Raw genomic sequence first — 24,335 nt, 5'->3', positions numbered from 1 at the left:
ACAGGTGGATCCATCACATTGGGATGTCTGGAATAAACTTGTTCAGTTGTCCATATATAGTCGTGTATGTGTCCCTCAGAGCTACTGGCGAGCAAAGTCAGAGTGTTACCTTCAAAGTAACACTAGGATTGTCAAATAGGATGGCTTGATATTTGCCTCATCTTCCCAAGGTGGGGCCAGGAGCCACCTTTTGTGTTGGTAGGGACAGTGCATAATGTGGAGTATGCACTACTGTAGGGTGCCCCCGAGTAAACTTTTCTTGTTCTTATAATAGATCACAAGGGGCCACTAATGCTCTCATACAGGTCACCCCTTAGGTATTAGGTCCAGTTATTTTAAAAAATACACAACAGTTCCTTTTATGTTACCCTAATTCCAAGTTAGTACTCTCGTCTCTCATGGACTAACAAATCAAAAAAACCTTTCTGATATCTGGAGGCGCCAAGTGGAAGCTTTGAGTAGCTTCCCTTTAGTAACCTGGAATGCCTCTGGCATTCTCTGGAATTAGGAGGCCCGTTTCCTCCTCCTTGGAGTACTTCATCCAGGGGTTTATCAATGAGTTCAAAATTGGACATCCAAATATGGTAGAATGCATACAACTGTCTTTTAGTAGTGGGAATACTTTCTTCCTGTAAGGGAGCAGATTTCTTTGTCTCTGTGAGATTTTAAGGCCCAGCTATTTGACAGATTTTTTAAGACCTTTTAGCCTTGTTCAGCCAAAAAGCTTGAATCATATGCTCAGAATCATATTTTTAGTCTGAGGCTTTTCTAGGCTTGCTAGTAACCAAAACATCTATATGGGTAAAGAGGGTTCCTCCCTGAAAGTCCTTGGCTAAGATTCTCCCCCCCCCACCAAATGGTTTGTGTTGGGTGGAGAGTTTTTTAAAACCTTGGAGAGTTTTTGAAATTTGGAGTAGGCTGAGCAATACAGTCTTGATGCCCTTCCCATTCAAATGCTAACAGTTGTCCCAGGTCCCCAGGAGCCTGAAGAGAGAGGGATCTTTTAAATCCACTACAGTGAATTTTTGAATGTCCTCAAAGTTGTTAATAGTATTGGGACTGGTTACCACCAGGTAGCTATCACCTACAATTTGGTTAACAGTTTTTAAATAAATCTTGCACAAACCCAAGTTTTTGTACAGGTAAAATACATGTATTATATGGTGATTAACAAAGGCAGGTAAGGTCAAATTCCAAGAATGCAGAATTCCAAGAAGGAATCTGTTTTCTGCTGTTCAAACTGTAAAGGCAACTTTAACCAACTGTAACCTAGGCATTCCCAATGCATCCTCTAGCTTTTGAGTTTCTCTTGAATGTCCAAGGCACTTTGCCTTATAAACATCATATTGACCATTTTCAAATTTTCTAGAGCCTCAAAACCAGTATCCAATATATCTCAATGTTTTTTGCAAGAATTTCCAAGGGTTCTCAGTTTTTGCCTCACTTCTGGAACTTTTAAATTTTTTATTATTATTATTTTTGCTTAGGGGCACTTTTTTAGAAATCCAACTAAAATACAATCCCAGTAATGTTTGAGCTTACCTTGGTCTCCATAGTTGAGATCCATGTTTGGAAGAACCATCATAGCATCAGCATTTAGTGGGTTACTGGGTGTTTCAATTAGCTTCTGCCCTAGCCTTTTTAGCACCATGTAGCATTCCTCAGCAGTGAGGAAAGTGATTAATAAATTTTGTACATCTGTCCAAGTAGGGTTATGGGTGGCAAAAATAGATGAGAACAAATTTTTCACTCTCTTGAGGCCATCTCTATAAACGGTCATAGTGTTTATTCAGTTAAATAGATATAAGGTAGAGAATGGAGGATGGACCCAAATCTTTGCTGCACGTTGTCCCCTGGAATCTAAGCTCCAATTGCCTTAGCAGAGATTGGCCTCCTTGGGGATAGTGGCTCCCTGGCCAAATTGAGTACCATGTAGGGAATGAGAAGGGAAGACCATTCCTACTTCTTATTCTCCCATGGTAGGAGGTCCTGGTTCAGGACCCTGTTGGGCCTTAAGTTTTTGGGACTGTGTGAGGGAGTTTAATTCAGTAATTAATAAACTATCCTATTTTCCCTGGTTGGAATTGGGTAGCACATGCTTTATAATTGGAGTAAAATTTTACATTTTCTCTGAGCTGGCTTATTCTGATACTCTGAAAGCATAAAAGAGGGAACATAAGGTATTTCATCCTATTTTTTTCCCTTTTACAAAACAAATCTAATTGTAATGTGGTATTCTAATTTACGGATGTGTTAATTGACTATTTTTTCTCCAGACTCTAACAAACATTGTGGCCAACCAGTATTACAAAAAAATAAATTTTTTTCTTTTTATAGGTTTATAACCAAACATTGCTCACTTTTGGAGAAAACAGTCAAAAGAGCTGCATTTGGCAACTGAATTGTCATTTCCCTTCTCCAGTTAGAACATGGCTGATTTTATCCGAAGATCCCAAAAGCTACAGCAACAAACAAACCAAGCCCAGAGTGACTCTGTGAGTATTAGTGCCTCCCTAATTTTGGGCTTCACTGACTGAACCAGAAGGGTTCCTTGTCAGCCCTTCTTTTAAAAGCTAAGAACCACCCCCCTAGCTAGAGGCAACTGGATGGAAGGAAGAAATCAGAGAGCCAAACCAAACATTAGTAAGAGAGAAGCTCATGTGCCCGCCCCCCGCCCCCGCCCCCATACACATACAGTAATCACCCAGACATGTCTGTCCAGACTGAAACCAAAAACCATTTCCCTGCCACAGGAGTTAAAATGCTGAAGGTCGGTGGCACCCTTTTGGGGTAGGGCTCTGGGGACTGTCCCGAGGACAAAGAATTAAGGTGGCTGCAAGGACTCCTCATCAGATTCCCGTTACTGGATGGGGGCCAGTGAACCATGGGCAGTGGAGTTCTGGCTTGCTCACCAAACTTTTAACCACTGAAGTTTGTCTGATGCAGACCCAGTCACTAAGACATCAAGGATGCAGCAAGCAAAGGGTTTATTTGAGAAGCAGCCAAACAATGAGATAGGAAGGCAAGCCTCAAAGTCACTTCCTAGAAAGGGGAGAGTCAAGGACACTTAAAGGTAAAAGAAGAAGGATCTGGGTATGGGGAAAAGAGCAATGTGACTTTAAAAATTAGATAAAGTTAGAAAGTAAGGGAAGGTTGAAGTCCTTTGTCTGCACCTGTGGGTATCTATTTACATTTTCATGTGGTCCAGGCCCAGAGAATGGTGTCCTTAGCATGATCCAAGGGTGGATTTCTAGGCCCTTCTATGTGAAAAGTTTACCCATCAGACACGAATGCATGCTCAGAGAGAAGGTTGGTGGTCCTCCACTGGTTCTGGCCAGTTTCTTTGTAAAGGCTTGAGTCTGTGCAAAACAACTAAACGACATTTTGTCATCATGATGCCAGACAAGAATGTTATCTTAGAGAAACATGGTAGCAGACAGCCTTCTGAGAACAAGCAGATTTGGGTAAAAAGTTCTAAGTTGCCCTTATTAGCCCCATTAACCTATTGGTTACTAGTTTCATATTGGTGGTATTATTTTTGAATAGTAAATTAAAGAAATATTACCTATAGATAGTCAAATAAAATGACTATCATGAAAAACCACTAGTATAAAGCTTTAAAAAAACCCAGCAAACAAAAACCTTTTTTACCTGAGTCTGAGTAATGCTGCCAGAAAGTCGGAGCCGATGGAATTGTGGGGCTTTTAACTGTCTTAGCCCAAGTTTATTTGAAATCCCTATTTATATTTTAATTTCTCTAATGAGAGGAAGTAGACAACCCATCCTTGATCTTCTCAACGTAGAATAACCTTAAATGTCATTGACTTGGTTTCGTTAAAAACAATCACACAATATAGGGCTGCTCAGTTTTTGTGTAGCAATGAATACAAAGTACCTACATTCCAAGGTCTAAAATACGTATCTTCCTTTTTAATTTTGCTTTTATTAAAAAGGATCCTTATGCAAAAAAGATACAAAAACTGTATAGAGAAGACTTTTTAAATGATCTGATGATCATATGAAAGTTGGTAATGTTTAAGTAAAAGAGAAAACTCAATTATAAATGTCCTCTTCCTGCAACATCTGAATAAATATTAAGCTTAATTTGAATCTAAACATAAAGGTTTCCTAGTAACTGTAAGGTTTTTTAAGCTTCATTGTGTTACCATTTCTGGAACTTCTGGTTTTGTTTTATTGATCTTGCTATTCATGCCCTGCAAAGCTCATAAACATTGCTCAGACCAAACCTACTCTTTGATGATCTCCAAATGACTTGGGTTTTATTTTGTAATTCTAAAATCAGTTTCATGCGCTAGCTTCTGCCTCCCACACACAACACAGACTATCTCTGTTAAGGAGTTTTCCTTTCTCTAAGTCCTTTAGCTCCATGTTTAATTTCCCACATTCTGTGATAACCTGGATTTCATGATCTGTGCTTAAAACTAAGAGAATAAACTACTTGAAGTAAGTGTGTGTTAAGGATCTCTTAAGAGACTGGTGGGTGAAAGGTGAGGTACAGGAAATAAGCTCCTCCCACTTTTGCTACTTGTCAAGTCTGTTAGTGACTGCCTGGAGGACCTCTGCCTTAGGGAGGTAACAAAGGGATGGCTTTAGAATATTTTAAATGCCATTCTTAATCGGTCTTTGGAGGTGCCTCTAGGGGTCAGGAACATTACTTACTGTAATTTGCAACTGCAGCACAAGAGGATAAAAGAGATCTAAGGAAACTTTTCTAGCCTCTCTGTGGTTCCTTTTATCCATTTATAGTCAAAACTAATGTCACCTGAGGATATATCTAATTTTTACTTTACCGCATTCTGGAGACCTCTGCCAGCCACTGGTGATTTCTTATCATGTTGACTATATTCACTGGTAATACCATCAGTTACTAACAGATCTAAGGTTATTTAGTTCTAAGAACTATTTATATTATTTAGTTCCAAGAACAGGTTATCAAATCCTCAAATCTCCTATAGCTCTCAATCTCTCCTAAATATAACTTTTTAATTAAATAATTTTAGAATCAGATTTAATAAGAAGCACCAGTAGCAACCAATTGAGTCTCTCCAATTTGACACTGGGAATACTGTGTTTGTTTGTTTGTTTTTTAGGTTAGCCTTTATATTCTCTTTGGCAACATTCTTCAAAGTATAGACCTTGAACCCTTGTATCATCCAGTGTGACCACTAAATATCCAACTTCCTGGGTTGTATTCCAGAGTACTAGAATGAGCATCTCAGAAGCAGGGTCAAGAAATCTATATTTTAACCTGCATTTAACCTGCATTTTTCTTTCATGATTATTTAACTGATTGGCTTTGGCAAAGCAGTTATCTGAAGCTAATAAAAAGTCATACTTTAGCTCCCTTTTTTCTGAAGGTAAGATAACACTGACTATTAAATCATTTTTAGGATTTGCCAGTGCTCTCAATTCTGTCATTCCTTCCTATAATTTTAACCAGGACACTCCTGGTACATTAGAAGGAGCTAGGGAATTGAACCTAGTTTTGCAAGTGCTGACTCTGTCACTTACTAGCTCAGTAAATGCACAAGCCAAATACAAAAACCTTTCAATTCAATTAGCTGCCTTATCTGAAAATAGGGTTATTAATAGTGTCTTTCATTTAAAGTAATTGTTTCATGGCATTTTCAAGGCTGGGACTTCTTTGAGGTGTTCTATATGCTATAGTGATGGAAATATATAGGCAAAACAAATGTTTACTCCAACTTTAAAATACGTAGTTTTCCTCTAAAGTGGGAGCAAGAAACAGTAAAACTATGAATACTGTGCAAAGCTTTTTAATAAAGGTACTCCCTTTCATAATGAAGACTAACTTGCAGAGTTTGTTCTGTAAAGTATCTCTGAATGTCTTTATTGTGTCTCTAATTGTTGAAGATAGACTATGGAATGATTTTACTAATGGGTGATAATATAGCTAACATATGGTGAAATTTAAATTTGTGGGTGGAAAAAAAAATGTGTGCAAATCTGTATAGTTACCTGGAGCTATATGTAAACACAGTACTCCTTGTGACTGTGTCACAGTGTGGGGATTTCAAGAAAGGCATATCATTATTTATAAAATATTTGAGTTTGGATTAATGAAGATAATACTAATGGAATTCATTTGATTCTTAACTGAGCATCAAAAACTATGTTTAGAGAAATTTAGAGTACTGCTTAGATTATTTTGCTTTTAGTCTCTTTCTCGGTGGGAATTAATAATGCATATTTCACTCTGAAGCTGGGTTTAGAGTAGTTGCTCAGTGAGCATCATGCAGTTAAAAAAGTTATAGCTATCAGTGTGTAATGAAAGGAACCTGGTAGTGACTGGCCAAGAAGACATGCCTTCTCTCACTTCCTTTGTCTTAAGTATCTAACAGTATGCTTGATTTTTGAAGTTTAGTGTCATTCTAGGTAGCAAATAATGTCAACATAGTTCAAAGAGTTCGAAAGACCTATTGTATTTGCATTTGTGTCAGTGTTACTCCATTCCTATTTCTTTGAGTTATAGCTAAAGGGCCAGCCTACCATAGTCAAGGGAGGAAGTAGGACCTTTTGTCACTCACCTCCTGATTGAAGCTCCTGAAAAATTATCTGTCCATCTGTATCTCAGGAAAAGCTGTTCTTTGCTGCAGCATAGGTGACCCACAAGAGAACCGTGACATATTGTAAATTATGGGTTACTACTAACAGAGTTAGAAAATACTTTTCTTAAAACAAAACAAAACATTGCAGTTTCAGAGTTCCACCTCTGACAACCATATTCTCAAACACTTGTTTTATGATAGGCTTTCTTAAGCAGAAAAGGGCAAAATCTTACCTTGTACAGGTATCAGCTTTGTGCATAGATCAGAACTGAGTGTGTGAACAGTATGTGGTAGATGTCTTGAGGCCTGAAGAAAAATGGTTGAAGCCACTTGCCTGTAAATTATATTTTTGCCTAATGCAAGTAGTGACAATGATCCTTTCCTGAGAAATGTATTGTTGACCTTAAAAAGCAAAAAGCTTTTGTGTTTTCTTGAGGCTCTTTAGATAAACACTTTTTGAGTATGCTGTTTCCTTCCGGAATTCGTCTTGACAGAGTCATTCTATAGGGTTCTAAAATTACAGCAATTTTTATAGAGTATTGGATATGGCTAATTAAACTACACACAAAAAAATGGTGACGTGGAAGGCCAGGTGGCTCAGTTGGTTAAACATCTGCCTTTGGCTCAGGTCATGATCCCAGGGTCCTAGGATCGAGTCCTACATTGAGCTCCCTTCTCAGCAGGGACTCTGCTTCTCCCTCTGCCCCTTCCCCCATGTATGCCCACTCTCTCTCTCTCACAAAAATAAAGTAATTAAATCTTCAAAAAAAAAATTGTGACACACATAAACTAGCAACAGAGGCAAACCATTACGATTTCTAGGCCTGTTGGAGGAAAAGCAATAAGAGCCTTTAAAAAATGTTGAGCCCTGAAAGAAAATGCTCCCATAGGATATATAAACACTGAGTGTGTCCACCAAAAACTATAGACAGAGTAGAAGAAATAAATCTCTTGTCTTCTAGTTCCTAACAGTGCCTTCTATTGGCCAACTCAGCTAGAAGCCAGAGGGTAAGGAAGTATCCCAGGGCACAAAGGTAGTGAGGGAGTGCAGAGGGTGAGTCTGAAAAGAAGGAGGGTAAACAGGAAAAGCTGTACTTTGTTAGATGGGAAGGAAAAATAAAATGAGAAAAACTTGATTCTTTCTCTTTCTTCCAGGTGACTTTGCCATCTACCGCTATCTATATACTCAGGAAGGAAATGAGCAGAAACATCATGCTGAGAAAATCTGGAGGTAACATACTACCTATTTCAAATAGATATGCTCTTGATAATGATGACTCTGGTAAGTGAAACTTTTACTTTGGATGTTCTAACTTAAATCGAGGGAGCCCAGACTAAGTCAGCTCTGTGTTATTTCTGCATTAAAACCCAGATGGGAGTGATGCTTTCCTTTGATGGCGGGTCTACTTTTGTTGGTGCCATGGAAGACAGAGAAAGCATCAAATGATACATTACTTTATCTGCTGCTGACAAGTGTGATACTCTATTTCAGTGTGTGTTAGGACTTCTGTTCCTAGAAACAAAGGAAGAAAAATTATTAAGCCGTTAAAAAACCTTTTGAATATTCATAACAATATGCCCATGCATGATTATTTAGAACAGGAAGTCACTGCCAGATAAATAAGTTAAAAATGAATCATTTTTCTTCCTTTAGCCATATTCAGTCAGTTTAGAGGCAACTACCTACAGTTAATCTTCATTATTGCTAAATTAATTTTTGCTTTGGTGTCTCGACTAGTAAAGGTGCATAGACTATGGGGAGCTGTCCACATCAAAATTAGTACTTGAACAAATAAAGTGGCTTACTTGTTACATATTTATCATGGATTAATGGGAAATGGAAATACAGTTTGCTCAGAAAATGCTTGAGTTTTTCTTAATCAGGAATGTGCTTAGGAACACTTTCAAAGGGAAGATTAATGACAAATTTCCCAAACACAATGAAAGAAAGATATTATTAAAAGATTTCTAAAATTTTAGGAGTTTATAAAATGAAGATCTGGACAATAAAAGTTACAGATATAATTTTCTTGACTCCCATTACTGGTAATATATATATCACTGGTTTATCCAATCAACAAAATTTAATACAGATTGTATGTGGAAAATTTAATTATGTATTTAATATAGATGAAAGTAGGAATATGCATGCATGAGCAAAGACAATGAAGTGGAGATTTGGTGGTACTAATTTACCAATTAAAACTATAAATGCTGTGTATGCATCAATCTATCTAAAATAATCACTATGCTTGTGTTTTAAAGTTAATTTTGGGGGGCACCTGGGTGGCTCAGTGGGTTAAAGCCTCTGCCTTCAGCTCAGGTCATGATCCCAGGGTCCTGGGACCGGGCCTCACATCGGGCTCTCTGCTCCTCAGGGAGCCTGCTTTCTCCTCTTCTGCCTGCTTCTCTGCCTACTTGTGATCTCTGTCAAATAAATAAAAAAAATCTTTAAAAAAAATAAAGTTAATTTTTTGAAAAATTACTGGTAAAATGTCACTCTAAATATTGTAGTTAATATGCAAATATTTATCATTATCAATGTATTTGTGATTCTCACCATTCCTCAGTAGTGTGTGTCCCTCGACTGGAATAATGAATCCCCAGAATACATAATGATTTTTATGATCTGGAATCTGTAACATCAGAAAGAATATATAAATGCGGGGCGCCTGGGTGGCTCAATGGGTTAAGCCGCTGCCTTCAGCTCAGGTCATGATCTCAGGGTCCTGGGATCGAGTCCTGCATCGGGCTCTCTGCTCAGCAGGGAGCCTGCTTCCCTCTCTCTCTCTCTCTGCCTGCCTTTCTGTCTACTTGTGATCTCTCTCTGTCAAATAAATAAATAAAATCTTAAAAAAAAAAAAGAATATATAAATGCTTTGAATACAAAGTTTGTCAAAGTTCAATGAGTTTAGGAATAGGATACACCAAGTTTTGATTCAAAACAAAACATAACATACAGGCATACCTCATTTTATTGTGTGTCACTTAATTGTACCTCACAATACTGTCCCCTCCCTCCCCAACAAATTGAAGATGTGTGGCAACCCTTTTCTGAGCAAGGCTACCTTCCAACCGCCACCAACCACCTATTCATCCATCTTTCTCTCTCACCTTAGGCCTCCCTAATTTCCTGAGACACAATACTGAAATTAGGCCAGTTAACAATCCTACAAGGGCCTCTAAGTGTTCAAGTCAAAAGAAGAGTTACGCATCTCTCGCTTTGAATCAAAAGGGAGAAATGATTAAGCTTGGGAAGGAAAGCATTCTTGCACCAATAAGCCAACTTGTGAATGCAAAGAAGTTCTTGAAGGAAATTAAACGTGCTATTCCAGTGAACACTTGAATGACAGGTAAATGAAACAACCTTATGGCTGATATGGTGAAAGTTTTAGTGGTCTGGATAGGAGGTCAACCCAGCCACAGCACTCCCTTTAGTTATAATCTTGTTCTGTAGGAAGCTTTAACTCTCTTAAACTCTCAGAAGGCTGAGAGAGGTGAGGAAGCTGTATAGGAAGAGTTTGAAACTAGCAGCAGTTGGTTCATTAAAGTTTAAGAAAGAAGGCATTCTACCTAACATAAAAGTATATAAAGGGTAAAGCAGAAAGTGCTGATGTAGAAGCTTCATTAGAGAGGTAGCAACAGATTTTCAGCATCGGGAAAACAGCGTTATATTGAAAGAAGATGCTATTTAGGACTGTCCAGAGAAGAGAAGCCAATACCTGGCTTCAAAGGTAGGCTGACTCTCTTGTTAGGAGCTGATGTAGCTGGTGACTTTAACTTAAAGCCAGTGTTCATTTAGCAATCCAAAAGTCCTAGGGCCCTTAAAAATTATAGTAAATCTACTCTTCCTGTGTTCTATAAATAGTACAACAAAGCCTGGGGAACCGTACATCTGTTTAACAAGTGGGACAACTATCTGTCTTGGGGTACCTGGTGGCTCATTGAATTGAGCATCTGACTCTGGATTTGGGCTAAGATCATGATCTCAGGGTCTGGAGACCAAGCCCGGGGACAGGCTTCCTGCTCAGTGCTTGTCTGAGCAGAGACTGCTTGTCTCCCTCTCACCTTCCTCTTGCTGGCACTCTCTCTCTCTCCCCCAAATAAATCTTTAGAAGATGAGGAGCTGCTTTTATTTATTTATTTGTTATCATGAGATTATAGTATTAAGTCCCATCTTCAGGCTCCACTTCTAATTCCTTTGCTGTTTCCACCCCATCTGCCATTATGTCCTCCACTGAAATCCTGAACCCTCTTAAAATCATCCATGAGGTTTAGAATCAGCTTCTTCTAAACTCCTGGTAATGTTGATTTTGGACCTTTTCCCATGAATCATGAATATTCTTAATGGCATCTAGAATGGTGAGTCCATTCCAGAATGTTTTCAGTCGGCTTTTCCCAGATCACTATCCATGGCAGCTGTAGCCACATACTAAGACTTGAAATTGCTCCTTGCCTCGTGTGTTGCAGAACAGGTATTGTGTTAGCAGCATGAAAGCATTAATCTCCTAGTACCTCTACATCCATAACCAGCAAAAAGTTCCAACTCACTGAAATCTCAGGTAATGGTTAGCATTTTTTAGCAATAGATCTTTTTTTTTTTAAAGATTTTATTTATTTATTTGACAGAGGCAGAGAAGTAGGCAGAGAGAGAGGAGGAAGCAGGCTCCTTGCTAAGCAGAGAGCCCAATGCAGGGCCCGATGTGGGACTCGATCCCAGGATCCTGGGATCATGACCTGAGTCGAAGGCAGAGGCTTTAACCCACTGAGCCACCCAGGCACCATGCAATAGATCTTTTTAAATTAAGGTGTATACATTAGGTTTTTAGATAGTTTTTTAAGTATGCAATCATATTCTAAAATATAGTGCAGAGGTGCTAGGAAACCAAAAATATTTCATTTGACTTGTTTTATTGCAGTATTCACTTAATTGTAGCAGTGTGGAACCAAACACACATAGTCTCTGAAGAGACATTTTTCTTACAGAGATCTCACTAGTACTGGCAGCATTGATAGCATAAGAACATCCTCAAGTAGAACTTACTTGTTAGTTAGAAATATATTAGGTTCCAAATAACAACAACAAAACCTTGGATCATCACAGTTTAAAAGGGAGGATCACTTACTTGTGTCTCTATATAATCTTACCGATAAGGATACATTCTCTCTTTCTACTGCACTGCGCTTGTCAAGGTGTCATGTTGCCTCACATCCAGGAGAGAGCTGAAGAAGAAAAGAAGGGCTGTAAACCCCATTTATAACAGATAAAAGGTTAATTGCTTTGGTTTATTTGTTGAGGTTCCATGAATGTTTTATTTGGTAAAATATCTTATAAAAATGTTTTAAAAAACACTAGGCAGAAAGCTCTCTTAGATCTTTCCCATCAACAAAATGCTCAATAGGCTATGCTTTAATAAATAAATAAATGAGAAAAAACCGTTATGTAAATGTAAAGCCTTATTGCATTCTAATTTTGATGTGAAATCATCTCAGGAAACAATAGAACTGCACCACAAGTCATTTGGATAGGAGTTCACTTATTTTTAGAAATTTATTGTTATAAGTGCCAGTGGATTCTAAGGGAATTTTTGTCATTGTGATATAACTTAAGATTCATTTCTATATCAGAGCAGAGAAAAAAAAATCCAGGGGAATGGAGTATATTCCATAGAAGATAGATTAAAATGGTTAAGATGTCCCAGGTATCATATATATGTAACTATATAAAAATAAATATTTATATAATGTATGTGCCAAGAATGGATAAGAGTAGAACCCATAAAATTAGCAGAAGAGCTCAGAGAAAGAAGACAAAATAACCTAGGGGGGGACCTATGTTTGGGACAAATAAAGACCTATTTTATGCAAAGAGGTAAAAAATTAAGTAAAAATGAATGCCTTTCAGTTTTGAAATATTACAGAAATGATAATAGTCCAAAGTCTCTGTAAGCTTATGATTCACCTATAACAGACAACAAAAAGAAGTTGTTGTTTTTGACATTACCCTAAAAATGTTAATTCCTAGTACATGTTGTTAGTTACTGACCTTTTCTAGTAAAAATCCCTTAGCGTTACTGTCCTGACCCAAAGAAATGTTTTCAAAATTCTAGTGAATTCAAATAGATTTAAAGCACTCATTGGATACAATTCTCTATGCTGAGCAGAAAAAAGCATACCAAAAAATATAAGGTATAGTGCCTGGACCTCTATGAATCCTGAAAATTAGGGAATTAAAATATAGAAATCGAAATGGAAATGGATTTTAAGCTATAGGTATACAACCTGAAATAGTGGAAGCACTCCTTTAATTTTCACCATATAACAGTATTATCCCTGTTTTGCAGATTGCTTGGCTATTCAGTGTTACTCTCTCAACACTGACACTGCTTATTTGTTGTGTATCTCGTTTTCTTCACTTATTGGGATGTTCATGTTCTAAACCACTGCACATTAATACATTTTAAATAATAAAGTTATGTTAGACCTTCCATCAAGCCTTTTTTTTCTTTTTTTCAGCCAATGACACTGTCTCTTAACAAAAGCAATCTAGAGCTTGCATTAAAAACTATGGGATCTGCATTTTTTCCCTTCCTGAATACAAGAAGGATGGATATAAATATTAACGGATGCAAGTAAAAGTCCTGCCAAATAATCCTATCTCTGTTGTCCTTGAGGTCAGTGATTTTGACTTTCTGGATAACTGGTTATGTCTCTTCTTCCTCCCCAGTGCCTTCACTTTTCCCTCTATGACCCCAGAATTAAACTGTGAGCACTTGCTCTCTCCTTCCATAAATAAAACATGTCAAAATCACTCAAAGCCTAAAGAAATGGAACTTCCTTTTTCATTTTGGTCAATAATTTTTTCCTTCATGACCGCATTCAGTAAAGAAGCACTAACATTTTTAGTATTTTTTTTTATAATGTTCCCTTGTAATTACTGATCATGGGCTTGTTGGGTCCAGCCATTAGGAATGGGCTTCTGAGGATACCAAGGGCCTTTAAGCTGCTCAATGTAATGGAAAAATCTAGGGTTCTTACTTATAGATTAACATGATAGTGGATACTGTTGACGACAATGTGCTTTTTCTTGAAATTCTCTTCTTTCACTAGAAAGTGAATGTTTTCACTTTATTATCTCACTTTCTTAAGAGTACACTGCATTCTTCTCTCTGGTTTCCTCTTTATGTTCTCAAATGGTGGCTGTGTTCTCCTGGCGTCTTTCCTTCCCTGCCTTTTCCTTTTCTGAGTCATTCCATACATGACTCTATGATATAGCCTCTATAACAATGGCTTTATATCTTCAGTTCTGACCTCTCTCTTGAGCTAAAAAATTGAACCTCCAGTGAATCCATTCTTAGATTTCTTTTGAACCTGAAAATCAACATTCCCTTACTAACCTCTTATCTTTTCTTCCCAATCCTCTTTAGTTTCTTCTTTTGTCCTTAAACACTTTTCTTACTTTGCTACTTTCCCCATACAATCTAAACTCTGCCCAAATCTGTAATATTTCTAATTCTGACCTTTCTACCTTCTTGTTTCACCTTTCAGGAGATAGCTCTATGTGAATGCTCCTTGAACACATCAAACTTTAAAAAAAAAAAAAATATATATATATATATATATATATATATATATATATATATAGTTTCCATTACAAAACTTCTATTCCTATTTTATTCATTTTTATAAATGTTCTACTAGCTATAAGTGATGTCACAAAATGGCAACATTTGTAGTTCCTAACTTTGATCCACCTCACAAGAAGAACAAATAACTATTATTCATGGACAGGACACCACTGAGGGAATCTTAGAATACAGGGTGAGGCTAAAGCACACACTGCTGAACCACACAGACCAAGAGAGACCATATGGCCCATTCCCCCAGGTTCACAAAGTACCATGCCAAGAGGTGTTCTCTCACTGTACCATTCCCCACGTTGGGAAAAGAGAGCCCAAGGTACACATTTGGACCCACAGCATGATGGGTCACTTCCTGGGAGTCCCTACTCTGTTCTTACTACATAGGAATTATAGGAGAATCTGTGGAACTTGACCACTAGAAAACTGTGATAGAGAAGGGGAGAGGGGCTTCCAACCACCAGCACTTGGATCTTGGAAGACCAGATTCCTACCCAGCAGGACCTACCAGCCAGGACCTACCAGTCCCAGCCAGCAGTTTTGCTTATCTATAGATAGTGAACCTGTATGTTAAGTCTGTATGATTTAGGTTCTCACACAAAGATATTTGCTAGCTCCAGAGCTTGTTCTGTCCTGCCCAGGAGGTGGGGTTATATCCTAAAAGCTCCCATGCTCACCTGACCAGAAATCATGCCCACAATGCCTAAAATGTTGTATAGGCCAAAACCACTTGAGCCAAGAGAATGACAGTCTGCAGAACAAAGCCAGTGCCTCTATTTGGCCAAGGAAATTGGGGCAAAGGTTGTCATGAGTCAGTAACACCAACAAAACCCTTACTTGCCTTAAAGCAAGTGCTTGTACTGCTGTTGGGCATGGAAACCAATTTGTAGCCCCACCCAGTGCTGAAAACTCTTTCACAGTGAGCCTAACCAAAACACATAGGAAGTTGCACCTCCCATCCAACAGCCATACAAACAGTGGCACTTAAACACAGAGCAAACCTGTGTCTCTTTCCATTTGCACAGCAAAACCAGTGGTTCTATCTGGGCAGAAAATTCAGTGCAGAGTCATGCCTGTTTCAGGTCCCCTACAGCAAACTGTTCAGTTCCTAGGATGCTTCATGCTGCTCTGCCAAGGCAGAGAAGCTAATTCATAGCCTCATCTACTGGTGATTATAGTACCCAGTCCTGACTATTAGGCCTGACCAAAAAATTCAGATGAATGCAGAATCTCTTCAGTAGATTTGCTTAGGCAGGGAACCAAGCCATCAACCTTATCCAACTGTTCTCAGCCAGCATACCTTTCAACCCCAAAGCTCAGTAGTGACCTTACCCCCAAATAAACTGGGTAACAATCCCTACCTGTGAAGAGTTTTACAAGCAGGTGCATCCAGAAACCCAAATGCACCAACTGGAAATGAACTGTCTCTGTCAATCAAATCTGCGAAGTCTTGAAGCAGAGACCACTAATTCAAATGCATAGATAACAATGTAAAGAAGCAAAGATCATGAAAACTTTGGTAAACATGACATACCAAAGGAAACTAATAAAACTTAACCCTAAAGAAATGAAGCAAATGGTATCTAAAGAAAACAAAAACAGAAGTGAAGCTATACTTATATCAGAAAATAATAGACTTTAAGATAAAAATAGTAAAACAAGCCAAAGAAGCTCATTAAATAATGATGAAGGGATTAAACCAGCAAGAGGATAACAATTGTAAGTACTTATACACCCAACATCAGAGCACACAGATATATAAAACAAAAAATACAGAAGTAAAAGGAGAAATAAACAGCAATATAATAGTTGGGGATTTTAGTACCTAGTCTCAGTAATGGATAGGTAGATCATATGGAGAATCAACAAGAAAATAGAGGATTTGGAAAACACTCTAGGCAAAATAGATCTAACAGACATATACATAACATTCTATCAGACAACAGGAAAATACACATTTTTCTCAACTGTACATGGAATATTTTCTAAGATACACTGTATGTTAGGCAACACAACATGGCTTAGCAAATTCAAAAAGACTGGAGTATCTTCTCTGACCATAATGGCAGAAAACCAGAAATCAACAAGAAGAAAACTAAAGCATACATAAATGCATGGAAATGAAACAACACTCAGCAGCTAGTGGACAAAATAAAAAAGTACCTTGAGAAAAAGGAAAATAGAACCCAACATATCAAAATTTATGAGATACAGCAACAATAGTGTTAGGAGGGAATTTCATAGCAACAAATGCCTACCAAAAAGAAAAAGTTATCAAACAACTGAACTCTATACATTAGGGAGCAAAAGAATAAAACTGAGCCTGAAATTAACAATGAGAACGAAATAATAATGAATAGAGAATAAAATAGAAAAATGGAAAACAATAGAGCCAATTAACACAAGTAAGAGTTGGTTCTTTTAAAAGATAAAAATTAAAATCTTTATGTTGATCAAGCAAGAAAAAAAGAGGACCCAAATCAACAAAATTATAAATGATGAAAGAGACACTTCAATGGATACCATAGAAATAAAAGGATCAGGAGGTCACTATGAACAGCTATATATCAACAAGCTGAACAACCTAGAAGAAATGGAAAAATAATTGGAAACATACAGCCTACCACTGGCAAATGACATGATGCTATATATACAGGGAGAAAAATCTAAAGACTCACCCCAAAAATATTAGATCAATGAATTCAGTAGTTTCAGGATATGAAATTAGCATTCAAAAACTGTAGCATTTCTATACAGTAACAACAAATTTTCTGAAACATAAGAAAATGATTCTATTTACAATAGCATTTAAAACAATAAAATACTTTGGGATACATTTACTCAAGGAAGTGAGAGTGGTATACATTGGAAACTATAAGACACTGGTAAAAGACCAAGACATAAATAAATGGAAAGATACTCTGTGTTTATGAATTAGAAGAATTGTTAAATTGTCAGTACTACAAAAAGCTCTGTATAAATTCAATACAATTTTAAGTCATAATTCCAGTGGCATTTTTTTTTTGCAGAAGTAGAAAAAAACACTAAAATTTATACAGAACCACAAAACACTCAATCATGAAAGCAATCCTGAGAAAAAACACAAGTTATTACACTTTTTGATTTCAAGCTGTATATTATAAGCTGTAGCAATCAAAAGAGAATTGTACTGGCATAAAAACAAATAGCCCAATGGAACAGAATCAAGGACCCAGAAACAAACTCAGGCATATATAGCCAACTAATATTTGACAATGGAGCCAAGAACACTCAATGGAGAAAAGACAGTCTTTTCAATAAATAGCTCCATTATTAGAAAAATTGTATTTTCACATGTAAGACAATGAAGCTAGACAACTATTTTATATGATTCACAAAAATTAAAACCTACATAAAACAGCTGATAACTAAGTAATTTATAGTAATACAATAATTGTAGAGGACTTTAATATCCCACTTAAACTAATGGGTAGATCATCCAAACAATATCAACAAGGAAATAGTGGCTTTCAATGACACGTTGGACCAAGTGGATCTAATAGATATATTCAAAATCTTCTATCCTAAAACAGCAGAAAACACACTTTTCCCATGTGCATGGAATATTATCTGGAATAGATCACAAAACAAGTCTCAACAAATTCCTCTCCATGAAGTCTTATCGTGCATCTTTTCCTACCACAATGTTATCAAATTTGAAATCAAACATAAGAAAACATCTGGAAAGAACACAAATACATGGAGACTAAGTAATTTCAACATATACAAAGCTATAGTACTCAAAACAGTATGCCATTCACACAAAAATAAACACATAGATCAAAGGAAAAGAACAAAGAGCCCAGAAATAAACTCATGTTTGATCAATAAATCTTTGACAGAACAGGCAAGAATATGCAATGGGAAAAAGGCAGTCTCTTCAAAAAATGCTGTTGGGAAAACTGAACAACTACGGTCAAAAAAAAAAAAAAAAGAAAAAAGCAACTGGACCACTTTCTCTTATCTTACGTAAAAATAAACTCAAAATGGGTTAAGAATCTAAATGTGAGACCAGAAACTATAAAAATCCTGGAAGATAACATAGGCACTAACTTCCCTGACATTGGCTATAATAACATTTTCTAGATATGTCTTCTAGATGAGGGAAATGAAAGCATAGATAAACTATTGGGACTACATCAAAATAAAAACCCACTGTGCAGCAAAGGAGACCATCAATACTAAGAGATGACCTATGGGATGGGAGAAGATATTTGCAAATGACATATCCAATAAGGGTTAGCTTCCAAAAGAAAGAACTTTACAACTCAACATCAAAAGAACAAGTAACCCAATTAAAAATTTGGCTGAAAACACAAGCAGAAATTCCCCCAAAGAGGACATATAGAAGGCTAACAAAAACATGAAAAGATGCTAAACAGGACTCATCATCAGGGAAATGCAAAGCAAAATCACAATGACTTATCACATTATAACTCTCAGAATGACTAAAAAACACAAGAAACAAGTGTTATCTATACTGGAATTAAAATTTTAAAAATAAAGAATTTGAAACAGATGAAAGTCTTAAATATAAGACTGGAAACCATAATTCTACAAGAAAACATAGGGAAAAAATCTCTTTGACATGGGTCTTGACAAGGACTTTTTGGGTATGATACTTAAAGAATAAAGAAAATCAAAAGTGAAAAAGAAAAAAATGGGATTACATCAACTTAAAAACTTCCACACAGCAAAATATATATTCAACAAAATGAAAAGACAGCCTATTGAATGGGAAATAATATTTTCAAACCATACATCTTATATGGAGATAATATCCAAAATAATAAAAAACCTATACAAGTCATTAGCAAACAACCCGATTTAAAAAGTGGACAAGACACCTGAATAGACATTTTTCTCTAATAAAGATAAATGGGCAACAGGTACATGCAGATATGCTCAATATCACTAATTATTAGAGAAAAGCAAACCAAAACCACAATGAGATATTACCTCATGCTTGTTGGAATGGCTAACATCAAAAAGAAAAGAAATCATAACTGCTGGCAAAGATGTGGTGAAAACCAAACCCACTGCACTCTTCATGGGATTATAAACTGGTACAGCTACTATGGAAAGCAGCATGGAGTTTCTTTTAAAAATTAAAAATAGAAGTTACCATATGATCAAGCAATTTTAATTCCAGGAGTATATTCAAAGGAAATGAGAACACCACATTGAAGAGACACCTGCACCCTTAACATAGCAGAATTATTGCAATAGCCAAAACATGGAAAAATGTAAATGCCTGTCAGTAGATTAATGAATAAAGAGATACACACACATACACTGGAATATTATTCAGCCATAAAGAGGAGGGGATGCTCCCATTTGTGACAAGATGGATGGCAAGTGAAATAAGTCAGAGAAAGACAAATACTGTATGATTTCACTTATTTGCAGAATAAATTAAAAAAAAAAAGAGGTAGGAGGTAGAGAGAGGGGAAATTGGATGAAGGTTGTCAAAGGTATAAACTTCCAGTTATATGATATATATGAAAGTTGCTAAGACAGCCTATCCTAAGAGTAGTCATCACAAAGAAAAAAAAATGTTTTGTGTGTTTTGTATCTGTGTAAGAAGGTGAATTTTAACTAAATTTATAGTGGTAATTATTGTTTGATATATGTAAGTGAAATCATAATACTTTATACTTTATACATTGTGATATGTCAGTTATTTCTCAATAAACCTGGAAAAAAATAATTGTTCCATGATATCCATTATTTCTCTAGCTTAAAATCCCTATTGTTGGTACATAGTAACTGCTCATTTAAAAAAAACAGTTGAATAAGACAACACATTACTCCTCTCTGTTCTTTTAATCTCATTTTCCATACCCAGTTAATTTCCAAGTGCTTTCAAAGTCCCTTCACAATGCTTTCTGAGCAGGGGCTTGCTTTCTTCCTATTTGCATTGCCAGATCTTCACTGTCTTTGTAACAATGGCTTTCTATCTGATTTAATGATCTTCAGTCTCTTCACTTTTATATGCTACTGATAGTTTAACACACATGACACGTGATTCTGGCCACATCTTTGGCTAGGCTCAAAATTTTCTTCAGTCATCATTCTACAACCTGTTTCCATGCCAGGACCCAATACTCATTTCTATATTTCTACTTCCTTTAGCTTTATTCAACCTGTATTTGAATAAAGGAATAGACCTGACTTGTACCTATTTTTCACCAATTTATGTTCTCTCATCTTTTCTCTATGTATCCAAATAGTCTCTACTTTTCTTAGCCCAAAGTGTTTAATGAAAAATTTTCTGATCTGTACATTCAGTGGCAACTTCTTTATTCTCCAAACTTCTATGACATGTTGAATTTGGACCAACATAACTTGTTATTGCTGACCCTTTCTGTAATGATTTTCTTTATTGAGTACATGCTATGTGTCAGGCTATAGTAAGGTTATAAATGGTAAAAACAGACTCAGAGTGGACCACGTAAAGTTCATAAACCAGTGGGAAAGTGCTATTAGAACAGTAATGTGTTTTGTGAAGAATAGGAACATATAAAAACTAATGAGGCAGGTGGTTAGGGGGGCTTTCATTTCCGGACCCCACAGTACTGACATAATTAGGCAGTTCTGGACAGGCTACCATGCCCAGGGTACTAGAGACAGACTGAAACAAACCCCTGGTGTTCCTGTGACACTCCTTTTAAGACAGAGAGATAGCAGTTTTGCCTAAAACCAAACACAAAGAATCAAGCAAAATTAAGAAATGGTGATTATGTTCCAAATGAAAGAACCAAGATAAAACCCAGTTTAAGAAAAACAAAACAAAACAAAACAAAAACACACCTTAATGAAATGGAGGTAAGTAATTTGCCTGATAAAGAGTTCAAAGTAATGGTCATAAACGTGCTCACTGACCTCAGGGGAAGAACAGATGAACAGAGACAAACCTTCAGCAAAGAGAAAGAAAAAATAAAGTACTGACAGTAATCACTGAGATGAAGAATAAAATAACTAAGCTGAAAAATATACTAGAGCAGTTCAACCACAAAGTAGGTACAGAAGGAAAATTGATCAGTGACCTGGATGACAGAGCAATAGAAATCACCCAAAAAGAGCAGCAAAAAGAAACTAAAAATAATCAAAAAGTGAAGATATCTTAGGAGACCTAGGGACAACATCAGATATTCACATAATATGGGCCTCAGAATGAGAAGAGAAGGAGAAAAGAACAGAAAATTTATTTGAAGAAATAGCAACTGAAAACTTCCTTAACCCAGGAAAGAAAACTGACATCCAGATACAGGAAGCCTATGAGTTCCAAATAAAATAAGCCTAAAGAGATCTACATCAAGACACATTATAATTAAAATGTTAAAAGTAAAAGAGAGAATTTGAAAAGCACCAAGAGAAAACCAACTTGCTACATACAAGGTAACCCTAATAAGACTATCAGCTGATTCTTCAGTGGGAAGTTTGTCATTGTACCCTCTTCTGGCCTATATTCAAAGTGCTGAAAGGTAAAAATAGTCAACCAAGAATTGTCTACCTAGTAAGGGTGTCATTCAGAATTGAAGGAGAGATTAAGAATTTTCCAGATAAGCAAAAGCTAAAGGAATTCACCACCACTAAATCAGCCTCAGAAAGAAATGTTAAGAGACTTCTCCAAGATAAAAAGAAAAGCCAGTAATACAAAACATATGAAGGTTAAAAATCTCACAAAAAGACAGAATTAAAATTTTTAAAAAGGTAGTGAATTAATGACATAAAGCAAGCAGAAGGGTAAAAGACAAAAGTTATAAAATTAATTAAACATACAGTATTTAAGAGATAACACAAAACAAAAAGACAAAATATATTATCAAAAATATAAAAAGGGAGAGTAGTAAAAATGCAAAGCTTTGGAATGTGTTCAAAATGAACTCAGCGACCTAAAAGAGACATAGACAGAAAATATGATGTTCACAATAGCCAGAAAGAGAATCCTTATAATGAATACACAAGCTAAAAGAAAGGAATCTAAAGAAAATAATCATGCCACAAGGAAGATGGAAAGAAAATAGGAACAGAGGCAAACTACAAAAATAGCCAGAACAGTTAATAAAATGGGAATAACTACATACGTATCACTAATTCCTTCAAGTATAAATGACTAATTGCTCCAACCAAAAGATGGGGTGGCTGAATGGATGAAAAACAATAACGTTCAATATGATGCCTACAACAGAGACTCATTTCACACCTAAAAACACAGACTGAAAGTGAGGGTATGAAAAAAGATGTTTCACACAAATAAAAAGCAAAAGAAAGCTGGGATAGCTATACTTACATCAGACAAAACAGACTTTAAAACAAAGACTATAATAAGAGGTAATCAAGGGCCTTACAGAATTCTAAAGAAGGTCAATCCAACAAGATGATATAATATTTGTAAATTGTATGCACCCAACATAGGGGCACCTAAATATGTAAAGCAATTATTAATAGACACGAAAGGGAGGAAATGACAGCAATACTACAATAGGGAAATTTAATACCCCACTTACTTCAAACTTACTTCAATGAATATGTCAAGACTTAAACAGCACATTAGACCAGAGGTACTTAATAGATATATATAAAATATCCCATCCAAAGGAAGACTACGCATTCTTCTCAAGTATGCATGGAAAATACTCCAGGATAGATCATATGTTAGGCTTCAATACATTTTTTTAATCATTTTTTAAATTTATTTTCAGCATAACAGTATTCATTGTTTTTGTACCACACCCAGTGTTCCATGCAGTCCGTGCCCTCTCTAATACCACTACCTGGTTCCCCCAACCTCCAACCCCCCCAACCTCTTCAAACCCTTCAGATTGTTTTTCAGAGTCCATAGTCTCTCATTGTTCACCTCCCCTTCCAATTTCCCCCAAATGCCTTCTCCTAACTCCCCATGTCCTCCATGCTATTTGTTATGCTCCACAAATAAGTGAAACCATATGATAATTGACTCTCTCTGCTTGACTTATTTCACTCAGCATAATCTCTTCCAGTCCCGTCCATGTTGCTACAAAAGTTGGGTGTTCATCCTTTCTGATGGAGGTGTAATACTCCATAGTGTATATGGACCACATCTTCCTTATCCATTCGTCTGTTGAAGGGCATCTTGGTTCTTTCCACAGTTTGGCAACCATGGCCATTGCTGCTATAAACATTGGGGTACAGATAGGCCTCAATACATTTAAAAGATTTAAGATTATTTATTTTAATAAATATTGTTTATTTATTAATAAATAAAGTGAGAGAATAAGTGGGGGCAAGGCAGAAGAAGAGGAAGACAATCTCAAACAGATTCCATGATGAGCATGGAGGCAGACTGCAGGGCTCAATCGCACAACCCTGAGATCATGACCCAACCTGAAATCAAATCGCATGCTTAACCAACTGAGTCACCCAAGTGCCCCAAATTTAAGAAGATTTAATTTATATCAAGCATCTTTTCAGAACACAGTGGTATGGAACTGGAAGTCAATCACAAAAAGAAAACTGGGAAAATAAAAAATATGTGGAAATTAAATAACATGCTACTCAATAACACAGGGTCAAAGAAGAAATTGAAGGAGAAATAATTTTAAAAAATTTAAAAATACCTTAAACAAATGAAAGTACAATATACTAAAATCTATGGATGCAGCAAATACAATTCTAAAAGGGAACGGATTAAAAGTGATATAGTCTACCTTTAAGAAATAAGAAAAATCTCAATCTAACCTGACCTAAAACTAGAAAAAGAGGACAAAAAGCCCAAACTTACTGGAAGAAAGAAAATAGTTAAGATCAGTGTGGATATAGATAAAATAAAGACTAAAAGGGCAATAGAAAAATGAATAAGACTAAGAAACAATTCATTGAAAAGACTGACAAAATTGTTTACTCTTTAGTTAGATTCACTAAGAAAAAAAGAGGTACAGCTCAAATAAATAACGTCAGAAATGAAGGAGGCAAGTTACAACTGATACTGAAGAAAAACATAAAAAAACATTATAACAATTAAATGCCAACAAACTGGACAACCTAGAAGAAATAGGTATGTTCTGAGACACATAAAAATTAC

Source organism: Lutra lutra, chromosome 14, assembly GCF_902655055.1.
Source record: "Lutra lutra chromosome 14, mLutLut1.2, whole genome shotgun sequence".
Taxonomy (NCBI): Eukaryota; Metazoa; Chordata; class Mammalia; order Carnivora; family Mustelidae; genus Lutra; species Lutra lutra.
The sequence above is the reverse complement of the archived record's forward strand: the minus strand, read 5'-3'. Positions refer to the sequence as shown.